This window comes from Colossoma macropomum, unplaced genomic scaffold (assembly GCF_904425465.1).
Source record: "Colossoma macropomum unplaced genomic scaffold, Colossoma_macropomum, whole genome shotgun sequence".
Taxonomy (NCBI): Eukaryota; Metazoa; Chordata; class Actinopteri; order Characiformes; family Serrasalmidae; genus Colossoma; species Colossoma macropomum.
The window spans coordinates 17,827,767-17,848,910 of NW_023494802.1; the positions used below are offsets into that span (position 1 = coordinate 17,827,767).

Here is a 21,144-nt window from a genome sequence, read left to right on the forward strand (position 1 = left end):
CTTAAACTCACTACAAAAGCTTTAGCAGAAGAATATGAGAGAGAGAGAGAAAGAGAGAGGGAGAGAGAGCTAGAGAGATAGTGAGAGAGATAGGAAGAGAGAGGGAGAGGGAGAGAGAAAGAGAGATAGAGAGAAAGCAAGAGAGAGAGTGAGAGAGGGAAGGAGAGGGAGTGAGAGAGAGAGAAAGAGAGATAGGGAGAGTGAAACGGAAAGAGAGCAAGTGAGAGTGAGATGGAGAGGGAGAAAGAGTGAGAGAGAGAGAAAGAGAGGGAGATAGTGAGAGAGAGAGGGAGAGAGACGAGAGAGGGAGAGGGAAAGAGAGCTAGGGAGAGGGCAAGAGAGAGAATGAGAGAGAGAGAGGGAGGGAGAGGGAGAAAGATTGAGAAAGAGAGATAGGGAGAGTGTGAAAGAGAGAGAGCAAGAGACAGAAAGAGAGAAAGAGAGAGTAAGTGAAAGAGAGCGAAAGAGAGAAGGACAGGGAGATAGTGAGAGAGAGAGGCAGAGAGATGAGAGAGGGAGAGGGAAAGAGAGAGAGTGAGAGAGGGAAGGAGAGGGAGTGAGAGAGAGAAAGAGAGATAGGGAGAGTGTGAAACGGAAAGAGAGAGCAAGAGACAGAAAGAGAGAAAGAGAGCAAGTGAAAGAGAGAGCGAAAGAGAGAAGGAGAGAAAGACAGGGATAAAGCGAGAGAGCAAGAGTCAGAGAGAAAGAGAGAAGGAGAGAACGGATAGAGAGAGGGAACGAGAGTGAGAGGGAGACAGCAAGAGATAGAGAGAGAGAGATAGGGATAGAGCAATAGAGAGAGAGACAGAGAGGGAGAGAGAGAGAGATAGATAGAGAGAGAGAGAGATAGGGATAGAGCAATAGAGAGAGAGACAGAGAGGGAGAGAGAGAGAGATAGATAGATAGAGAGAGAGAGAGAGAGAGAGAGAGAGAGAGAGAGAGAGAGAGAGATTCATATATACAGCTGAGTAAGGTTACACTCTGCTGGTATTTGTGCCTTATCAGAATAAAAGAACTAACATCTGCACACAAAAGCCCAACAAATCTCACTGCGATCTTATTTATTTTCCATTCCAAAGAGGCAGTGATGCTCATATGGGTTGAAATTCAAGCAGCCTTCATTCCTTATCAGTATTTGAGCACACTTAGCACAATGGTCTTATGTTCATAAGTTTATGAATGAGTGAGCTTCTAAATATGGTCGCAAGCTAGCGTGAGCAAGCTGTCTGTTCACCAAGTAGAAAGTTACAAGCACAAACCCACAACGATACAAATCACAGATTCGAGTGACATGTCAAAACCACGTCTTAAAGTGATAGTTTGAGGAGAAATCAAGTCTACACAGTTTCCCTCTTACCCCATAGTCAACCAGCCAAGACACGTTTCATGCCTCAAGTTTGCTTCTGCACTGGAGCTGCGAGGCTGTGGAAGCTTATGCACCTGTTTGCATCAATCAATCAATCTGCATGTCTAATCAACACATGCCTATGACAAAACCACATAGAGTTGTTAGGTAACTTCAATTAGACCTGCATATGCGGTTTCCGACTCTATACGACATTCTGTTATCTATAAAAGTACAGTGCAATATGAGGTTCAAAACAGCCACCTTGACACCTGAAATACAGCACAGTGCAAAAGTCAGAGACCACCGTTCATTTATTTAATTTTCCAGCCAAAATGACAGTTATGCCTTGTGTGGTGTTGATGTGTTTGTTACTCAGTGGTCTGGTGGACCCACCACATTACTGGTGTTTTAAATCAATACAGCCATAACAATTTATGTAAAAATACCAGATGTTTAAAATATCTCAAGTGGCCGGTGTAGGGTTCTCCTTTAGCAGCTGTAGCCAGTCAGCAGCCTGTCCATGTTGTCCACCCTCACACACACAGACACACACACACACTAACAGCAGGCCATGTAGGAGGAGAACAGAGTGACGGACACAGCACCTCCACACTTTTACTCCCCGCGGGTTCACCCAACGTCACGTGTAATATAGATGTGTGGGGGGTGAACAGAGTGAAGACACTGAAAATGGGTTATTTTATATGTTCTTCACAGAAAATGAGCAAAGGACAAGAATCTGAGGTTGAAATAATAATAAATTGCATCATTTTTTCTTTTGGTAAACATTGAAAATGGGTCCTGCAGTAATAACACAAAATAACACATTTTCTGTATGTGTGTGTAGGTGTGTGTGTGTGTGTGTGTGTGTGTGTGTGTGTGTGAGGGTGGACAACATGAACAGGCTGCTGACTGGCTACAGCTGCTAAAGGAGAATCCTACACTGGCCACTTGAGATATTTTAAACATCTGGTATTTTTACATACATTCTTATGGCTGTATTGATTTAAAAGGCAATAATGTAGTGGGGCCACCAGACCACTGAGTAACAAACACATCAACACCACACAAGGGCTAAATATGTTTTTATGTAATTTTTTTGAGCTGAATAAAACTAGTTAAATTACTTGTTACTACATGAAGCAATTTTTTTAGGTAGACATTTTTACAGTGTGTTATTCAGTAACTACAGGGACTTCAAAGCAAACTGGTTGAGCTATTCTTAGGTTATAGAAGTGTGTATTAAAACTAGGCCCGCCTGTGAGAATGACATACACAGGTTAACAGAATGACATAAGCAGGTTTATTCGGCCCTGTTCACACTTGGTGTTAACATCCATCCATGACGTATTGCCATTTATGCCTGTCCCAAATGTGTCTCCAGTGACTACTTATGATTGGATTTTGTGACTGGAGTAATGGTACCTTGTACATTTACTGCCAGTTGTTATCAGGCAAAAATGTCCCACTAGTCCAGGGGTCAGCAACATGAGGCTCCGGAGCAACATGCAACTCTTTCACTGTTCTGTTGTGGCTCCACAGCAGAGTTAGATACATACATACATACATACATACATCATCTAAACCGCTTATCCTTCTGGGTTGCGTTGGGGTGCTGGAGCCTATCCCAGCTGTCATTGGGCGGAAGGCAGGATACACCCTGGACAGGTCGCCAGTCCATCGTAGGGCAGACAGACAGACATACACAATCACACACACACACTCACACCTAGGGGCAATTCAGCATGTCCAATCAGCCTGACTGCATGTCTTTGGACCATGGGAGGAAACCGGAGTACCCGGAAGAAACCCACGCAGACACGGGGAGAACAGGCAAACTCTACACAGAAATGACCCGGCCAGGAACCCAGGCCCTTCTTGCTGTGAGGTGACAGTGCTACCCACTGCCCCACGGTTGTGCCTGAGTTAGATTTTTAGTTAAAAATAAAATCCTCCTTTGCAGTAAAATAAAGCTCTGCTGATCATTATAACACATTTTTAACAATAAATGGCCTTAAATGCGGGAGTTAATATATAACTGCTAATTCACCCTTTAACCCTGAAGGTTGGCGCGCAGACTGCTGGTCACCATAGCAACACAGACAACACTCTCACCTAGCTAATAGCTAACGAAAAGGCAAAGAGAAAGATTTAAGATGAACATCGATAATTTGGAGACGAATGGACGTATTTGCGTTCATAATCACTCCAGCTGGTTGCCTGAAACGTTTAATCTGCAACAAGAATCAGTCAAACACTAAAAAGTCATGAAGCTGAAGTCAGCCTGTTGTGCAAATTTTCTCGTTCCACCTTAAAAGGTGCAGCAGTTACATTCTGGCACCATTTAAGGTGGAACGGGAAAATTCGAACAAGATGTTGGCGAATGAAAAGCTTACCTCAGCCTCCTAAAAAGTCAAATGTTGAGAGACATTTCACAAGAAACTGTTCTACTTTTGCGGAAAAGTTTCCTGCCAGAGATGCGAGAAAAGTGGCTATAGCTGAGCTAAACCTTAAAGCAGAGCAAAGTGAGTCTGCATTTTGGTTTATATTTTTTTAGCCTATACTAGGACATCAGCACATACTGAGACATATTTACAGCCAAGATGGTAAAATGGACATAAAAGTGTTGTGGTTTGATTTTTATTGAAAGGACAAAATGGCTCCTCTTAACATTTGGGTTGCCGATCCCTGCACTAGTCCTTGTTGGTGCACATGGGCTGTTAGAAACATTTAGACTGCTAACACAATTTTAAAAACAAATGGGAAAAGAAGCTACACAGCTGATAGTCTCTGTTGTGTTGATACAGCTCGTTGTTGGGGGCCCATTAAGACACATTATGTGGTCATATGCATGTCTGACCACTTCTGAAGGCGTCTCTCGGACCCCATTCACTTAATGCACTTATGACAAGATCACCCAAGACACTGCTAAAAAGTGGATGCATTAAGTTAAAATAGGCATGCGAGGTTTGCCCATGTGCAGTGTGCACATGACTAACCTTGTTGCACTCATATGAGTAGCGGTTCAGCAAAACATGCTGTGTTCAGGCTGGAGAGGAAGATTTTATCCTGCGAGACTTTAGCTAGCTGCCATGCAACTAAACAAGACCACTCGATTAGCCTCTTTAGGTGCTGTTTACATTCTGAATGGTGACCACTTAGAACTATTTTTAGTCTGAGAATTGCTGTAATGTTACTTTGTCAGTCATCTGTCCAACAGGGCTTTACAACAAATTCAGTAGCACAGAGGACAAATTATCTCAGCCATTCAAGGAGGGAAATCTTTAAGACACTGTGGGTTAAATCACAACTCAGTATGACGTTAGATTAGAGGCTGTCGTCGTCTTCCACAGGGTAAATAATTTTTTTTTGCTGGATGGATGTGGAAACATCTTGGCTTGTCGAAGTAACATTAAGAACAGAGATATATCTATTCTAATGTTAGATGGCCTAGCCACTCCCCCTGTCCACTTATGATGGGATCACTCAAAACACATATTAATGCCAGGAATGAACCATACACACATTTTCTAAGCCGCTTATCCCTCTGGGTCAGGCTGCTAGGCTAAACTGAGATGCTAGCTAAACTAAAAGTACTGTGGAATAAACGTTTGTACTGTGTCAACTTCTTTCAGTGTCGACTGTGGTCGGACGAAAACCTTGTATCTCCATTTTTGTCGTTTTTCAGTTTTTGACATAGTTTGAAAATGCCTGTTGCTGTTTACATTGTGTGTAAATTTCATGAACAATGGACTAAAAGAAATGACCTAAAATGACTTGGAAAAACGTCTGGTTCCACTGACTTGCATTAAAAGTAAAGTAGGTTTTTTCCTTCTCCAAAGTTACCAATTTGGAGATACAAGGTTTTGTTCCAACAACAGCGATTTACAGTTTTACATGTGAGATACAGTGCTTACTATTTTAGTAACACCAGGCTTTTACTACTTAAGAAACTGACATGGTTTGAGTTAAGTGTGTTGTGTACTAATCTGAAGGAATTAGCTTCCATTACCTCTTAACTACCTTAGTCTCGTAGCTTCATGACAAAACTAAAGAAGCAAACTTTGCATGCTGAACACGTACAGGCCGATCAACCTTGTTTTTGATGCTTGCTTTAAAACTGTTTCCTCCACCTTACCCTGCTAAAATAGCAGAGAACTTCAGAGAAGAGATATTGGGAACAATTACAACCTGACCTGGTTAGACTGGTTTCACGACGCTGCTGCAGGCATAACTTTATTTGTGTGTGTGCACGATGGGTATGTATATGAGAGAGAGAGAGGGAGAGAGAGAATGAGAGAGAGAGAGAGCGCGAAGAGCGAAGAGCGAAGAGCGTGAGAAAAAGGGAGGGTGAACGTTGGTGCAGTATTTACTTTGGAATGTATAGGTTGTAAACAAAAAGAAGAAATAGCTGTTTACTGTGTGCACCCAGCAGTGAAAACAGGCAAGTGGTGCACTCAGTATTATAAGTAAAAACACAGCCATTCAGCCTAATAATATGACTCAGGATCTTATCTCAGACCTTCTGAGGAAATCATGCTTTTGCACATTGTATTTATACATTGTCCTGGCAAGCTAATGAGATTGTGAAATTTCTGTCTCAAAATCAGATCGAATTACCAAACAAACATCCAACTGCCTGATCAGACAGATCCAGTTCAGCTGACTGTCATACTCTGAAATCTAAACAACAAAAGAGAGAGTTTGAGAGAGAGAGAGAGAGAGAGAGAGAGAGTGAGAGAGAGAGAGAGAGAGAGAGAGAAAGAGGCGAACCCTCAGGGCCTTGTAGGCCTTCAGAGGCGTCACGATCTCTGATAAATGGAAAATTATTGTTCTTTTTTAGTAAATTTTTTAGTCATTTTTAAATTTAAAGCTACACTAAGTAAGTAAGAGACTAAACTAAGTGAGACTCAAACTAAGTAAGAGATTTGGTGCCTTCTCTGGTAGAACTGCACACAATGTGTGAAAGAATATCGCTGTTGTCTGAAGAAAATTTTTCAGTTTTTGACATATTTTGAAAATGCCTGTTGCTCTTTACATTATGGGTGAAGTTCATGATGAATAGATCAAAAGAAGCGGCCCAAAATTACTCAGAAAAACACCTGGTTCCATTGACTTACATTAAAAGTAAAGTAGGTTTTTTCCTTCTCCTGTAAAGTTACCATTTTGGAGAAACGAGGTTTTGTTCCGACAGCAGCGGTTGTGTTTCGGACCCCTTCCCTGAGGGGATGAATCTGATGATTGCGAACGTGTTGAAAGAGTATTCAAAGAGAACTCAGTCAAAACTCGGTAAAGAACATGCCTTCCGTGGATTTGGGTGAAACATCTACTAATGTCATCATATCTTCATCAGTATAATGTTGATTTTGCATTTGACATCTAAACATCAAGCAGAGCCTTCTTTTTGAGCCTGTGCAGGTGACATTAATGCATAAAGATGTGTGATGTGGTCCAAAAAACTCCCGCAAAATCTGATCCTACATCTCTGACTTTTAAATTATTATTTCAGCATTATTTTTTAAACATATTTCTTTCCTTACATAGTAATTTTACTTATTTTAATTTTAACTGTCACTGGGGTGGAACTCTCAAGGGTACATCTCAGTCCCTTTAGGGAACATAACTGAACCATAATCCACTGAATTGATATGTTCTAAGCTGTACTGACTCCACACACCCCGTCTCGTCTCCAGGCTTTTATTTTACTGCTCTGCTTTAAAACTTTCGGTTATGAAAAGGTACAAATACAAACTTTTCACCTGGAAAAATGTATTTAAGGTATTGGACCTTAAAACCACTATTGTACCTTTGAGGGAACATTTACGTTGTTTGTACCTTGATGAACGAAAAATGTACCTGCACAGAACCTTTATTTCTAAAAGTGTACATTAGATTAACAACCAGCCTAATTAGGAAATGACAGAGGAATCAACCAGTCACGTTTTGATTTACAATAGTTTGGTTTCTGTTCAAACATTTTGCAAATTTTAAACAAACGTTTGAAAAGTCAGTAAATGAAAACACAAATTTATTAGTGTTTCCATCAACTACTGCACAAATTCTTGAAGATGACATGATGTACATGTGCCATACAGCGGGAGACAGAAGTGCATGGTGTATCCAATGGAGGGATTCAAACCATTGCCAGCTCTCAGTAGAGCAGTTTAAACACCCCTCTGTCAACTGTTCATATTTGCAGTCGCATCCAGTCAGAGATGCAGAGTAGAGTGGACAGTGTTCCACTAATGAGCGCTGGAGTTACTGTTCCACTTCACCATTACCCACCGAACTCCTGCGAACACCTTGAGGTTCTGATAGGACTTAGTGTCAAACATCTGACTTTCATTCCTTCTACATTATCACTTATTCAAAAAATCTTTTTTTGAATTTATCTTTTATCGATGAATGTTTGCACCTCATCCAAGTGTTAAAACTCCTTTTGAGATATTTAGTTTTTTTTTTATTTCTCTCTTTTCCATCCAGGTTTTTTATGCGCTTTTTAAAAATTCATATAAAAGTGGTAGATGAAAAATCCTAAAATGGTTGGGACCAATTTTAAGAGAGGAAACATCGCTCAACGCCTTTTGGACACACTGACTGCAAATATGAGCAACATAAAGCAGCAGCCCTATGGCAGGTCTCATTACTGAATAAGTCATTGTAAACCTGCTACATACTAAGTGATATGTCTGCTACAAGCTTCAAGTAAAGCACTTAAAAAGTGTTAGACAAGCTGAAATGTTCATGCTCATCATGGTTTGCTTGATGTTAACATACAACTAGAAATCCCATAGGGGTGCTAACAGAAGGCAGCTTTATCATAGAGGTGTTTTTTCTTGTTTCTTGTTTTTTTGACCCTGTTTTGTCACTGATGACACCAAATGCATGCAAGCTCTAAAAGTCACAGATAGAATAAAGGAAATTTTCCATTTAGGAAACGTAGAAATCTCTTTACTTGAGTCGCCTGTAATGTACAATACGGACTAGATATGGAATCAATCAACCCAATTTCTTAAAATGTACATATTATACAGTTTTCTAGTTTATATTGTTTCTGTAGTTTTAGAGTGGTCATAATTATGTTTTCCAATCTCTCTTTATCCTCAGAATGAAACAAGGCTTTGTCACTATGGCTTTAAGATTGATATATGTAAATGTTTTCTGTTCTGATTGGCTGGCTCCTTCGCAAGTGCCCTGCATTCAGCCTCATTAAAAGAGCAACAGTCTTTGTGGCTCTATAATGAATGACTGAGCTCGGCTGTAAGCTGAGTGGGTGGTGATATGTAAATGTTGTAATGGTTGCCATGTCACAAAATTTCCATACATGGACTGTATGGACTTTCCACGTTACGAGCTTCAATTGAAAGCGGCTTTAGCTCCGCCCACACTCAACACAACTGTACTGTGTCATATGTCACTGTAAAGCTTATTTCTTGTAGAATCCACACTGTATGGACTGTATGGACTGGCGAGTTAATGGTACGTTCTGAAAGATTTTGTATGAATCATACATTCTGAAACACTTTTTTATGCAGTACAGAAAACTTTAAGAAAGCATGCCACGTTAGTTTTTTCACAAACCCTTTAAGGGCCCTTTAATCCTCTATGCAATATCAATACTAAATTAGGTTCTTCGTACAAGAGTCAATGTGAACATTTTCCATGAACATTTGTATAAACGGAGAAAACAGGTTTGGCAGTTTTGCACCAACATGCTGTAGGCGCTCCACAGGGTGTGGTCCACACTGCCCCCCACATCTACCTCATTATTTGGAAGCAATGGAAAATGAAATGATTGCAACACTCGAATTCAGTAGAATCTTCCACACAGAATTTGCATTTTTGAGCATTTTTGAAATTGTCATTTTCAATTACTTTTATTCATTTTTTTCAATGAAAATTTTCTATGCACTTTACATTCAATGCAAGTGCATTTTTTTTTACATATCTGTGCTTAAATCAGGTTTACATGCTCACCCTTCACTCTTTTCATAACCTCAGGGAAGGATGAGAAGAATCGTTTGTACATGTAGAGCAACAGAACTTATTTCCTCTGGTCAGTTTTAGGGTGTGTACTTTTGTGTACATATCCTGCTAGATTCTCTTAGGGCAAGACACCACAGGCGGAAATGATGTCAACCAGTTTTCAGGTTGTTGGATTAATTGTATCTATAACTATCTATAAGTCTCCTCTTAGATTGCAATCATAACACGCAACAGAAATATATGTATTTCAGCCTATTTAGTCAGTTCGCATCCAGTAGCTAATTATATCATCCAAAAGTTTAAATTTAACAAAAGGAGGAAGTCAGAGCTCGGAATTGCGTAATTTTCGACCTCCGCTTGCTCAAGCTACTAATTAGGAAATAATAATGAAAATAAATATTTCTAGCAACAAGCTAGCCAGCTAATATTAGAGATATGAGTGACAACTTTAACTTTCATGATGTATTTACCCTCTCAAAGCAGTGAACTTTATTGGCAATATTATCTAACTACTGTATGTTGTACGTTGTCTGTATGTTGATCTAAAGCGGCCTTTTTAACTTTTGCCAGGGTGGGAATAGTCTTATGTCAGACGTTGAGCTCTCCATCCCAACTTTCCTAGTGGAAATTACTAGCTAAGCATGTGTTTTCCGTGTTACGAGCTTCAGTTGAAAGTGACTTTAGCTCCGCCCACACTCAACACAACCATACTGTGTCATATATCATTGTAAAGCTTATTTCTTGTAGAATCTAAATGGAGCATCCATTCCCACAAATGGTGCATGCTTTCTGAGATCTCACTGGTTAATATATATATATATATCGCTGTTGTCGGAAGAAAACCTTGTATCTCCAAAATGGTAACTTTACAGGAGAAGGAAAAAACCTACTTTACTTTTAATGTAAGTCAATGGAACCAGACTTTTTTCCAAGTTATTTTGGCCCATTTCTTCTGATCCATTCATCATAAAATTCATATATATTTTCAAATAATGATAAAAAATGAAAATGGAGATACTGACAGAAATGGAGATACTGACAGAAATTATACCGATACCTATCTACATATATATATATATATATATATATATATATATATATATATATATATATATATATATATATATATATATATATATATATAATGTAAGTCAATGGAACCATTGCATATTGCTAAAAATGATGTATATACATACATAATTTTTAGTAATATGCAATACTTTAAGTAGATAACATCTCATTTACATGTCTAAATATAATTTTTTGGGAAAATTAACCCATTCACCTATAGCGTCTCATACAAGCATAGAAAAGGTTATGACTCTTTCATCTTTTTTTGGCTTTCGGAGTGGTGTGCTAACCCCCCCTGTGCCCCCCCCACTCCGCTGCATGTTGGGATATGTCAGCTAAGTGTCCCATGTTACAGGGCAAGAGCAAGAGAGAACCTGCCTCAGAGCTCAGAAATTAACCTATCACACACATACACACTCGCTCACACACACACACGCCCGCATATTAACACACTCACAAGCCTACATGTGAATGCATAAACACATATGCACATGCACACGCCCCCTCAGCAACACACACGTGCAGACGCGAATGGACATCCACGTGTAATGTGCCAATTAACAAGAAGGATAATATAAAAGTCATGCTAATGTGAACAGAATAGACATCAACTGCATTGGAGATCAACCTGCATTGTCTTTATTTCCTCTGTAGCACTGAATGACTCTTCAACTGACACTTGAATGGCACTTAATTTGTCACAGACTTATTAGTAATCATTTACAGACTAATTAACGATCCACATCCATTTTTGAGACCTACATGTTCTGTATTCTCCACTAAAACACAATTGTCTGAATTGTATAAATGAAAGGATTCAGCTAATTTGTAGTCCACAAACTCTTATAGTAGCTCCTGAATCATTTATAGTACTTATAAAATAAGGCTAAATTGAATAATACGCCTTCAGTTTAGGCGGTGATTTTCTACACAGCAGCCTTCAGGCAGAACCCTGTTCTCAAATGACGTGAATGCCCAACTCACCCTGTGCCAGCCTGTGGAATGCAAAGCCCAGAGCCAGCAGCTGTCAATCAGCTCCAATCCCTGCCAATCCCGCTCTACCCTCCGGACCCCCTCAACGGGTCACGTTTGATGCCCACGTTAGAGGGAAGTGGGCGAAAAAACCCAAACAGTGTGGCGAAATGAGGAGGACTTCTTTCTTTCACCCTCTTCTCCTCTCCTCTTTTCTCCTTCTCCTCCCTCTACCTCCCTCCTCCCACCCTCCACCAGCGGAGGAGAACAGGTCGGTGCAGTTCCCAACCTGAACTCACAAACACCAGTTTCTCCCTGGATAAACCGGTCCTGCTGAAATCCCACTAAACCTGACCGACCAGATCTGTGCAGGCAGGGAGGGAAACAAAAAAAACTAGAAAGGATATAGAGCACCTCAAACACACAATGCCGCTTTATTCTGCATTGATTTGGTCGCTCAGGAAGGGAGAAGTGAACACAGGAGAAAAAGTGCGATTCAATGCACATCATAGCAGATTTAATACAGGAATAGCTGCAAGAACCAAACTGTGTTCCTCTAGCCAGCTTACAAGATATCAGTTACTTTTGAAAATTATTATAAATTTGTATTTATTTTAATGATATATGGTGTTTTCTTGCCAAGATAAATAGTTTGAGACCTTTTTTGCACAGTATTGTATGTATATACACTGATCAGGCATAACATTATGACCACCTCCTTGTTTCTACACTCATTGTCCATTTTATCAGCTCCACTTACTATATAGGTGCACTTTGTAGTTCTACAGTTACAGACTGTAGTCCATCTGTTTCTCTGCATACTTTGTTAGCCCCCTTTTACCCTGTTCTTCAGTGGTCAGGACCCCCATTGACCCTCACAGAGCAGGTACTATTTGGGTGGTGGATCATTCTCAGCACTGCAGTAACACTGACGTGGTGGTGGTGTGTTAGTGTGTGTTGTGCTGGTCTGAGTTGATCAGACACAGCAGTGCTGCTGGAGTTTTTAAACACCTCAGTGTCACTGCTGGACTGAGAATAGTCCACCAACCAAAAATATCCAGCCAACAGTGTCCTGTGACCACTGATGAAGGACTGGAGGATGACCAACACAAACTGTGCAGCAGCAGATGATTTCTGACTTTATATCCACAAGGCAGACTTACAAGGTAGGGGTGTCTAGTAGAGTGGACAGTGAGTGGACACAGTGTTTAAAAACTCCAGCAGCACTGCTGTGTCTGATCCACTGATCGGTGTATTGCAATAAGCACGCAGTCAGGACTTTGAAGGTCCTTCTCCCGCCTTGATGACCACCTTATACTTGTTGTATGTTCATGATCTGCAGACACAGCTTCCCAATGCATTCTGCATTGCTGCCCACAGATCATCCACAGTGGGTGGATTTTGATTCCCCACACATTTCCATCAGCTGAATTCCCTCTTCCTCTTCTCCTAAAGACGAATTCCACCATCTTTTCAGAATTTCTTCATTATTACATCGAAAAGTCAGAACTGTTCATAGTGGTGGTGAGAAATGTTCATAGAATTGTTCATAGTGGCTTATTTTTAAACCCCATTTATGGTGAAAAGGTACATGAAGGTCATAATGAGGCAAAATAGTCCCCAAACAAAACATATTTTTCAGATTTACCACTATTTTATCAGTAGCAATGTTACATAGAAAAACTCAGAAGACTGGTGTAAGTTCACTGGTCGTTTTCAATAGTAAATAAAACATCTATATTTGTAGATATCACACCCCCGGTTCCTATCACCCCCACTGTAAAGAAAATCTGAGTCAGTGAATTTCTCTGCAGTGCTCCATTTCACATCAAACCACTCTGAATGACTGAGTTTCCATCTCAGCCATTGAATTTTGTAGAATTTTTGAAAAATCGCTCCATTTCTTGATGAGTGCTAAGCCGTCTTGCACAGTCTTTTCACAATATCCTTCCACCTTTTCATTATTTTCCTTCTTTAAATGCACAAAAAGGATAGATCAAGTCAGGTATATAAAAAGCAGGTGCTAAAAATCAGCTTATGATGTGTATGTGAGCAGTAGTTTTCGACTGTAAGTGTATACAGGTCCTTTGGGTGTTAAACCTGGGACCGGTTTAGCACCGGGTACACAGTGTGCGCAATTCTAAGGGCTGGATGCTCATTCACACAGAGTTACACGGAAACTTTGGACAGATTGCAATGCTAATAATGCTAATAATGCTGAGACTGAGCGAGAGGGAGGACGGCAGTCAGCTGGTTGCAGGTTTCCTGATTCCTGAGATCCAGCTGGACCGGCTCTGACCAGCCAGAATCTCCACCCCGATACAGCCATTCTGAAAAGGACACGGACAGAAGACAGCAGGTGTACACAGCCCTCATCACCAGGCGCCATGATGTCTTCAGGCATCTGTCTCATATGACTGAAGCAATAATCTGATCAACTGCCGGCAGATTAAACTTTGCGATCACTGATTAGTCATTCTGTATGTATCTGACTATGCAGATGTCAGATCTTTCAAGCAATAATCTGCTGGATTTTGACACATTGTGGAGCTGAAATGCTGTAGACAACAGTGGAGATCTTCCATTTTGCGGATTGTGGCTCCAAACCCTGATCAACCTGTCTGATACATCTAAGTATTACCTTCTGGAAGGTTGATATTTGGGTTGGAGGTGAAACCAGCAGGAGAGTAGATATTCAAGAGGAGGGTTGGTGACGACTGCTGTAGAGGTTGAGTAAGTTTATATACACTGATCAGGCATAACATTATGACCACCTCCTTGTTTCTACGCTCATTGTCCATTTTATCAGCTCCACTTACTATATAGGTGCACTTTGTAGTTCTACAGTTACAGACTGTAGTCCATCTGTTTCTCTGATACTTTGTTAGCCCCCTTTTACCCTGTTCTTCAGTGGTCAGGACCCCCATGGACCCTCACAGAGCAGGTACTATTTGGGTGGTGGATCATTCTCAGCACTGCTATAACACTGACGTGGTGGTGGTGGTGTGTTAGTGTGTGTTGTGCTGGTCTGAGTGGATCAGACACAGCAGAGCTGCTGGAGTTTTTAAAACACCTCAGTGTCACTGCTGGTCTGAGAATAGTCCACCAACCAAAAATATCCAGCCAACAGCGTCCTGTGGGCAGCGTCCTGTTGCCGCTGATGAAGGACTAGAGGATGACCAACACAAACTGTGCAGCAGCAGATGAGCTATCGTCTCTGACTTTACATTTAAGGTGAACTGACAAGGTAGGAGTGTCTAATAAAGTGGACAGTGAGTGGACACAGTGTTTAAAAACAGCACCACTGTGTCTGATCCACTTGCACCAGTGCAACACATACTAACACAGCACCACCACGTCAGTGTTACTGTGCTGAGAATGATCCACCACCCAAATAGTACCTGCTCTGTGAGGGTCCATGGGGGTCCCGACTGCTGAAGAACAGGGTAAAAGGGGGCTAACAAAGTATGCAGAGAAACAGATGGACTACAGTCTGTAACTGTAGAACTACAAAGTGCACCTATATAGTAAGTGGAGCTGATAAAATGGACAATGAGTGTAGAAACAAGGAGGTGGTCATAATGTTATGCCTGATTGGTGTATAGGTCTGAACCTACGGTACAACAACTTCATTGATGGAAATTCATCATTGGCCATTGAAACAGCTACCTTGTACATAGTATGTTAGAAATCCTCTAGCCCTTCACCAGTGCTCAATTTCTGACCACAGCATGGCTCTTGGTTGGGCATTTTTGGTTGGTGGACTACTTGAGACCCAGCAGTGATACTGACATACATAAAACCTCTAGCAAAACTGCTGATCTGATACAGTTGTACCAGCACCACACACACTACCATGCCAAGTCGTGATAGGGGGCAGTCGTGGGCTGCAGTTTAGGGAACCAGCCCTGTGACCAGAAGGTGGCAGGTTTCGATCTCCTTAGCTGACAGTACGCGACCAAAGTGCCCTGGAGCAAGGCACCTAACCCCCAACTGCTCCCCGGGCACTGTGGATAGGGCTGCCCACTGCTCTGGGCAAGTGTGCTCACTGCCCCCTAGTGTGTGTTTTCACTAGTGTGTATGTGGGTATTTCACTGCACAGATGGGTTAAATGCAGAGGTGAATTTCCCCGTTGTGGGATTGATAAAGGATAACTTTTAACTTATTAACTAATATGGTCCACTACTGGTCAGCAGTAGTCTTGAAGTTGAAACTGGCCAAATGAATGGCTTAGAAATTGTGGGTTGGGGGTACAGCCCTTCTGGGCTACAGTCTGTAATTGTACATATATACTTAGAGTGAAAATACATTATTTGCACTAATACAGTACCGATACCAATGCAGACTCGCAAGGACAGCAAGGATGTTGGGGTTTATACAAATGTAACTATATTTATTAAGTTACACATTTTTCATCTGACATCTTTCTTTGACATACGCTTTTTTTTTGGTGATACGCTATACACACCCATTCCTTTAAAACATGGCCTCATATTTACAGTAACACAAGGCAAGCCCTCTACAACACCTAGCAACTGTGGCTTCATTCATGAAGATGTAAACAGAGTCATCCAGAGTGGCTTGATGTGAAATGGTTAATTGTAGAGAAACTCAAAAATACAAATATAGCCATTTTATTTACTATCCAGAATGATCAGTGACCCTACATGTGACTTCTGAGTTTTTATATGTAATTCTGATAATGGTAAAATAGGGGAAAATCTGACTAAACCTAACTTTAAGCTTTTGGCTTGAAGGCCTTAAACTCTTTGGATGTCTGGTTCCTATCACCACCTCTGTGAACAATCCTGGCTCTGCTGCAATTTTCTTTAGAATGTAAATGTTTTCATCAGATCACTCTGAAATACTTTATTTACATCTTAATCATTAAATTACACCAAGATAACTTTTGAAAAATTGGTGGAATTCCTGTTTAAGTTTGCCAGGATAAATTCTTATTGTGTGAACATTAATATTTGGCAACAGTTTCTTTCTACATAGCTCTAAATTGCTTTAAATGTTATCTAGTTATTTACCTTCGTTTATCTGCATTAAAAAGAGCTCATCTACTTGGTAATTATGTACTGCATGTGATGTGCACTGTTTATGTAATGTTAGAGCAAAAAGAGACAAAAGTAAAAATAGTTCTCATCTGCAATAGATAAATAATTTGACATTAAGTAAGGGCATTTTAAATTAAATAGAAACATAAGACTTTCCTGAGAAGTAAGGAGATCTGGTCCTATGTATTTTGGGCATATAAGGTAGGTGAACCTCTGAAAGGTCCGATGACTGCATGTTCTTGTGTGTCCACTAGATGGTGCAATAACACATCTTTACGTTACTTGACTAAAGCAAGTGACCAGATTAAAATGTTCTGTTTAGAATAATTGAAGCCATAGAAAGAAACTTCAGCCTCCTCTGAAAGCAACATTTACATTTACATCTTATCCAGAGCAACTTAGAAAGGTCTACTCAGAGAACGTATCCTAGCTGACACAAATAGTCCAAGCTAAGATGCTGCCAGACACTAGAGTCAGTCCTGAAACCAAGCTAATAATATACACAATATAGACATTAGACATTACATAAGAGCAACGAAAGACATTTCAATAAGTGTTAAATTACTGTTTATTTAAGTGCTTCAAAGGGGACAGCTGTTTGAACAGCTAGGGGAAGCTTGTTCCACCACCTGGGTTCCTGGACAGACAGGTCCAACCAAACTATACTTAAAGCTTGAAGGGCTGGTCGTGTTTTGACCTTTGCCATCAGATAGGAGGTTAAATCTGATGTGGGAAGCTACAGAGAGCAAGTGAAGGGAACGCAGCAGTGGCGTGACCTGGGCGAAGATTGAAGGCAAGCCATACTGATTCTGGGTCAGTAGTAAGGGCCGGGACTGGGTGGCACCAGGTTTGCTTAAGCTTATACTTAGGTTTGCGTGTAAAGTCTTTACTAAGTCCTTAGTTACACTAGTTAGTTTCAGACAATCCTGTTACTAAATTTGGTTGCGCCACAAATCCGCAAGTTACAAGGTAACAGCTAACTAATGCGTTCGTTGCTTTAACATGATGATAACATGTTCAGAACCAATCAGTAAACCTGCTGCCATACAAACGCGACGGCACCTGCTCTGACTTAATATCCAGCCTAGAAGAGATCGATGTGTACATGTTAAACTGAATAAAACTAATTATCTCCAGCTACTGTCTGTTTATTCTTTGATATTTCCCTGAGAAACCAAATATGCAGCTTTTAAACTACAGTTTCTGGATAACTGAGCACAACAGCAGCCTCGGTTTGGCCATTTGGGCTGCTGAGTCTCACTGAGCTGGAGCTGTGGGTGTTTAGCTTCACGTTCCGAGCTTTCTATGTAGTTTCTGATGGTTTCCCCAACACTTACATCTGCTGAGGAGGGTATAAATGTATGGTAACTACTACGTTTAAGGTCAGAACTAGTTTATGTGGTGCAAATCATTTTAATTTAGTAATGCACAAACACTTACGTTAAAGCTAGACTATGTTTGAAGTTACGCACAGCTGGTGCAACCGGCCACTGGTGGTCTGCGTAGGATTAATCCAGGAGTAAGTTGCAGTAGTCATGCACTGAAATGACAAGAGATGCAACAAGCAGCTAGGACGGCCTCCCTGTTGAGTCAAATCCTCTCAGTCTTGTACAGGAGAAATCTGCATGCCCGAGTCAGGTTTCCAACATGAGTCAAGAACAACAACTGGCCATCTAGAATTACACCAAGAATTTGTGTGTCTTCAGACTGTACGACCAAGACATTCTTAAACGAGATGGTAAGAAGACAGTGAGGACCTGTAGTTCCGGGGATGTAAGCTGGAATTCAGCTTCAGGTTTTGGGCTGCCATCCGTGAAGAGATGTGACTAATTGTTTTGAATGAAGGCACTATTGTAAAGGGTCAGGCTGTGCTGCCTGCTGCCAGCAGAGGGTGACGGCGGCAAGGCACTGTTACTCTAGGAGACTCAAAATCCCAGAATACCAAGGGGTAATCAGTGCCAATCAGGCACACCTGTTGGTACCGGCATTTAAGGCTGTGGCAGACGGCATATCCTTGTCACACCTTTGTAGAGGGGTGACTGGTATAGTACTTAGCCCAGGTGGGTCAAGAGAGAGAGAAAGAAAGAAAGAAAAACAAAGAGCAGGAAATGGAGCACTGCTCTGAAATAGGTGACAGAAAAAAGGGAAAGAAGGAGAAAGAAACATTGTTTTGATTTAAGACTAGGGCAATAAAAGAGTGAGAAAGAAAAGTAAAGGCTGAAATATTGTCAGTTCCCTAACTCTCCTTTGAGAGGTGCCTTGGTTTGGGTATTTATTTGGTTTCTTGAATTAATATTTTGTTTGTTACACCATTTTTGGTGTTTTCTTAGTTTGTTTTTTTCCCGCTATTTTCTCCCCACCATTCGAAAAGGTGTAATTCTGGCTGTCACCTGTGCTCCGCAGTGGTAGGGCGCTGGGTTTGCAAGGCCGGGGTCGCTGGTTCAAATCCAGCTGAGAGTTACTCCCCTCCAACAGTACACAGCCCACTTACTGTCCCCACATCATTTATTACAGTCTGTCACACTATTGAGTTGTCAAGAAGGTGAATAAATAAGCCTATTTTTTATATTGTTTTCATTTATCAGTTTAAGACCTGTCCTCACGGGTTTTCCTCTCTGTGTTTGGGTCCCTGACCATCCCATGACAACTATGCTAATTTTTTTAAATACTTGCTGAACAACAACTTCTGTATGTAATTCACACTACGTATTTGTGTGGGGGTCTACTATGTGCATGTGTGTTCTTCTGTGATCCTTCTGTCTTTGTTAGGCTCTTGGATCTAAAAGACGTATTGAATTACACCGGCTGCATGATGACACATTTAAAGCTTATATTCCTGAGCGTGTATCCACCAAAGTGAAACCACATGCAGTATAAAGTCATGTACGTCTGTCTGCTGGCTCTGAATGCAGAGTCAACAGTGAGAGCAAACACAGAGGTGGCATTTTACAATCGTATCAGAAAGACACCGTAGGTGTGTATGGGTCCGCAAAGTGGCCTTTGTCTCCAGTGTGTCAATGACAAAGAGAGACCTTATCCTACCTTCAAAATTCCACTGTGACCTGCTGCCGTACATAGTTCCGCCTGTCTGGCTGCACAAAAAAGCCTCTTAATACAACGCGTTCTCATTCTCTCTGCACTTGCGGCCTTCAGGAATGTTCTTCACACAGAGGTACTGTGAGACTCCCTGAGCCACAGAAGTTCAGGCCTGATTTCCTTTCTGTTTTTGAGGCTTTGCTACTGGCTGTAAAATAGCAGTTAAAGCAGCTCCAATAAGGCACTTAAAAAATGACAATATTTAGGCCATCCTTCACAGCGATGCCACTTTTACCCATGTTTTACATTTTTATCTTGCCTCCTCAGGCAATGTATTCACGTTCAGTTCAATTCAGATGTATTTATCTTACAATGGACATTGTCTGTCTCATATAATGTTGATTATCTCGTAACAACAGCGCATGTCAAGTTCTGGGTCATATTAGACTAAGCGAACAGTCGTTTTTCATAGTCAGCGTATTGGTTGTGTCCCCTGTCAAAAGCACCTACAATGGGCAAGCGAGTGCTGAAACTGGAGCTTCGAGCCATGGAAGGTCACCTGGTCTGATTAGTCAAATTTTCTTTTACGTGGACAGCTGAGTACTTTTACCTGTGGAAGAAATGGCACCAGGAAGCACTGTGGGAAGAAGACAAGCCGATGGAGGGAGCATAACACTCTGGGCAATGTTCTGCTGGGAAGCCCTGGGTCTGGACATTAATTTGACACGTGCCACCTACGTAAACATTGTTGTGTGCAGGTACACCCAATGATATTTCTCAATGGCAGTGGCAGCATCATGCATCTTGCCACACTGAACACATTGACTAGGAATGGTTTAAAGAATATGATTTAAAAGTTCAGGGCGTTGTCCTGGAATTTAAATTACCCAGATCTCGGTCCAATTGAGTATCCGTGGGATGTGCTAGAACAACAAGTCTGATCTGTGGTGGCTCCACCTCGCAACTTACAGGACTTAAAAGATCTGTTGCTAATATCTTGGTATAAGATACCACAGGGCCACTGTCGTAGGTTGTGTACAGTCCATGCTGCATGAGGTGGACCAACAGCATATTAGGCAGGTGGTTGTTATGTTTTGGGTAAAGAGCTTATACATATTACCTTTTTGAAAATAAAAAAAAAATCTTTTTATTTTAAGTTCAATTTATTTAGCGCCTTTGTCAAACCCAAAGACGCTTTACAAAAATCCAGAAAATAACAAAATACATAATCAACAACAAATAACTCAGAACACACACACAACTCTACATTTCCAACAGCTAGCAAGGGGGGGATTACAATGACCACGGTACGGAGTCACTTAACTAGTCTGAAAAGAGTCCTTAGCCGTGGGGAAAGTGTCACTCCACAACTATGGTGCATCACACAGACAGCCAGCCTAGGAAGCCTTGAAGGCCAAAAATGTCCTTCGCTACGAAGGGGAAGCATTTCTCTGCAGCTGAACACACCAATCAAGTCAGCCTCATAGCTGCAGTGCGGTGTCACCCAAGTGGCCGGCCCAGGCAGCAACGTAGCTGTGATGTAGCATCACTCAAGTGGCTGGTACAGGCCTCATCATAGGTGTGATGAAACGAAAAACCGATGTAAAAGGTCATTCTACAGAAATGTCCACTTTTTGATCTATTCATAGTCACTGGTGTTACCGATCC

The 21,144-nt window shown here is 41.2% G+C and overlaps 1 protein-coding gene across 1 annotated transcript in view; it reads right to left on the minus strand.

Annotated features, from left to right (window-relative positions):
- The window catches only part of rbbp8l (retinoblastoma binding protein 8-like), a 31,918-nt gene extending 20,308 nt beyond the window's left edge, over nt 1-11,610 (minus strand). The window contains exon 1 of the mRNA XM_036592502.1: nt 11,390-11,610. The gene's annotated coding sequence lies outside the window, so the exon portion shown is untranslated. The remainder of the gene's footprint in view (nt 1-11,389) is intronic.
- Nucleotides 11,611-21,144: the final 9,534 nt, after the last annotated feature.